The sequence below is a fragment of the Arachis duranensis genome, chromosome 5 (genome assembly GCF_000817695.3).
Source record: "Arachis duranensis cultivar V14167 chromosome 5, aradu.V14167.gnm2.J7QH, whole genome shotgun sequence".
NCBI lineage: Eukaryota > Viridiplantae > Streptophyta > Magnoliopsida > Fabales > Fabaceae > Arachis > Arachis duranensis.
This window is the reverse complement of record NC_029776.3, coordinates 106,500,473-106,504,250: the sequence shown is the minus strand read 5'-3', so window position 1 is coordinate 106,504,250 and position 3,778 is coordinate 106,500,473. Positions and strand designations below refer to the sequence as shown.

At 33.6% G+C, this 3,778-nt stretch overlaps 1 long non-coding RNA gene across 1 annotated transcript; it reads left to right on the top strand.

Moving 5' to 3' along the window:
• Positions 1–1,637: 1,637 nt before the first annotated feature.
• On the top strand, positions 1,638–2,652 carry LOC127747431 (uncharacterized). Its single transcript, XR_008009225.1, has 2 exons — positions 1,638–1,731; positions 2,278–2,652. It is a non-coding gene; the product is annotated as an uncharacterized LOC127747431 (long non-coding RNA).
• Positions 2,653–3,778: the final 1,126 nt, after the last annotated feature.

Genomic DNA, 3,778 nt, shown 5'->3' with positions numbered 1-3,778 from the left:
TTCTTATTTTGTATGTATGTGTATATATTATATGGATAATTTATTTTAAAGTATCTTTAATTATGTTTTATTTGAATTTAAAATGGCTTTTTTTCCCAATACAATTCCAAAGTAATTTACTATTAGGAATATTAACTCTTATATTCATCAAAATCCTTAGATTTATTTTGTTTGTGCTCTATTGATTCCATTTCTAAGAAAATATAATTTTAAATACATGTTATTATTTGTTTTATTTCTAAAGGACTCTCAAGTCAACGAACTATAATTTAAATTATATAGTCTTTACATACTCATTAGAAATTATGAATTTAAATTTCTTTGTCTTAAAAAAAAGAAAAAAAAAACTAAACTTCCAAGACCTTCAATCTTAATAAAAAAAATGTCAAAACATCCCAAAAATTTCAAGTTAACCAAACAAAAATATTACTATACTAACTCAATAGATATTTTCTACAAATCCTATAATTTACAATTACCTTCCATCTTCAATTTGCGTTAATCAACATATAGAGATTATTTACCGACAGCAAAATGGTGGGTAAAGAAGATTGTAAGCCTTTTTTTGGTTAAGAAAAAGTAATTTGAGGTGTAAACGTTTGTGTAATTGTGTTTATGATATAAACTTTCCAATTACCACCAAAACACTTGCCATCAATCACATCTTATTTCTTAAACCATTCAATTTCTTTTTAGTAAACGAACATTGATTTAACCTCAGCGACCTGTCACGGTAAATTTTTAGAAGGTTAGATTTAACAGTGTTTGTATAGTTTTCTGGAGTGTTTGAGAATACTCTAGATGGTTCCGGAACGTTCTAGAATATCCTAGAAGGTTCCGAAATACTCTAGAAGGTTCTAGAAGACTCTAGAAGGTCATAGAGTATTCTAGAAGAGTATAGATGTATATAGAAATATAAATAGTGGTATGGAATAATCTAGAAACATTTAGAGAGTTGTGGTAGGATAGATATTTGTAAAGAAGGTTCTGGATGATTAATCTGGACCGTTGATTAGATTTAATCCTAACCATCCATTGAGGAGGTGGATGGCTATAAATAGGGGTGAGAGTTAGAGTTTGGTGGTGTGAATCATTTGTAACCACACTTGAGCAATAAAGTATTCTTCCACTAAAGCTTCCTTTCTCTTGTGTTCTCTTGTGTTCTTAGCTCTCTTGCTAAGTATTGAGGGTTAGGCTGACTTGGTCTTAGCTCAAGAGGTTGAGTAAGTCCGAGTGCCGGCACGGTAGCATTGGAGTGTGTCCAAGGCCGTGACATACCGTCGGCTTAACATCTATTCTGATGTATTATATCGATGAAAAAATTATTTAAAAATTAATTTCTGCAAAATACAAATTATTTTTGTTGTACATTACATATATAAAAAAGGTTTGTTCTTGAAAATTTAATAGTTATCACTTTTAAACTAGGTGCATGCTATAGTAGTTATATATAGTTACTTAATTTATTAAAAAAAAATAAAAGTTAATATTTAATTTAAAAAATATAAAAAATAAATAATTTTTAAATATTTAAAATTTATCGTAAAAGACAAGTTCGACAATTTCGACACCAAACTTATAGCTATATACCAAAGAATTTGTCTTATTATTATTATTTTTATTCAATTTTCCTCCTACTTTGTTTGGCATTCCTTTATCACCTAAACCTTCTTTCCTATCCACCTCACTCATTACAGTAGTGCTTTTCTTAAGGACATGGGAACTGGGAAGGTTCTTTTCCTCCAACTTTATTTCCATTACGTGAATTACTGAAATTCTTTCCTTTTCTTTCTTAAACATCTTACCCTGTTCTGATAAGCAGTGATAAAAAAAAACATTATACACAATTTTTATACGGAAAAGTTTAGGGGGCCAGCAATTTTTGTGTTTTTTTGCCAATACTTAACCATCAAAACAAAAGTGAGTGATCTCCTACCATTAGATGTAATCTCACACCATTAAAAACACTATTGATGGCCAATTAATGGTTACAAAACACCAAAATTGCTGGGCCCCTAGCATTCATCTTTTTATACTATGGTTGGTTTGGTGGGATGTTGTGTATTAGGCTCACCTCATTCATTTCAAGTTGTGCTTATTATCTACTTAGTAATATCACTTCCTATATTATCAGTGACATTGATTAATGTTACTACAAGAATATAATAGAAATATATTTGAAATTAAGAATAAAATTGAAAGTAAACGTAAAACTTAAAAGATTTTGTTTGTTGAGGAGCAGCAACAGGTAAACATTCTAATAATTGTGGATGACAGGGGATGGATCAATCTCATGATGACGATGATGAGCTTCTGAAGACAGTTCATTCTACAGTTTTGCAGGGGAAAACGGACGGCATAAAAATGTGCTAACTGCTAAGTTGCCTTTTACTTTTGTTATTTTGTAAAATTTCTCTTATATATGTAGCATGTTTATATTTTGCATATAAAAATCACAGGGACCTAGTTTCATCGTTTTTGGTTACATGGACCTAGCTAGTTCCATTCTATTGCATCAGAATAGAGACATTATTATTGATGCTGCTTAAGTTTACATTCAGTATTTTTATTTTATCTATGTTGCATAGATACACGGGTACTATAACTTGATCCATATGAAAATAGGTATGTGATACAATTTTTTTGGAAAAAGTTGTTGTAAATTTTATAATTTCTTTTTAAAAGTACGTTATAATTTTCTTTTAACAAAATTTTTGTGGGTCAAATAAAGCAAATATAATACCTATGCCATACTACGACGTAGTATGCGTCATGGAGAAAGGGTCTCCATGCATGGTCCCTACAATCTCAAAGGCTGGAGGAATTTCGATGCTCTCGACCATGCAACTCAAGAAAGGTTTCAAGAAGGAGGAGATGATGTCTTTGGCTTTACTACAAGAGGAGTCAACAGCCAAAGGAGAAGATGTTCCCTATAAAATCAAGGAAGTCCTTGAAGAAAATAAGGATGTGATACCTCTCGAGTTGCCAAAGCAGTTACCACCTAGAAGAAAGATGGATGACAACATTGAATTGGAGTTAGGAGCAAAACCGCCAATCTCAAAACCATACAGGATGGGGGCCATTTCTATGGTTGAAGGAGATATTGTGCATACCATCAAGGAAGGGTTGCATCACGATCCATTAGCCAAGAAGTTGGTGGAGTTGGCTAGAGAAGGTAAGACCAAAAGATTTTGGCTAGAAAATGACCTTCTCTACACAAAAGGGAGAAGATTATACGTTCCTAAGTGGGAAAATCTGAGAAGGAAGTTGGTAAGAGAATGCCACGACACCAAGTGGGCTGGTCACCAAGGTCAGCGAAGGACCTTGGCACTCATTGAATCTTCTTATTATTGGCCTCAAATGAGAGATGAAATGGAGAGCTATGTGAAGACTTGTCTTGTGTGCCAACAAGATAAGATTGAAAACAAGACACCAAGCGGGTTGTTGGAACCTCTGCCTCCATCAGAGCGACCGTGGGAAAGTGTCTCTCTAGATTTCTTGCCTCCATCAGAGCGACCATGGGAAAGTGTCTCTCTATATTTCATCTCTGCCTTACCGAAGTCTGAGGGGTTTGGATCTATTCTCGTGGTAGTGGATCGATTTTCGAAGTATGCTACCTTTATACCTGCCCCTACTGACTGCACTGCAGAGGAGGCAGCACGACTATTCTTCAAGAATGTGGTGAAATATTGGGGATTGCCTAAGAGCATCATTAGTGATCGAGATATACGCTTCACAGGAAGACTATGGACAGACTGAGAGAGTGAATGCCTTACTC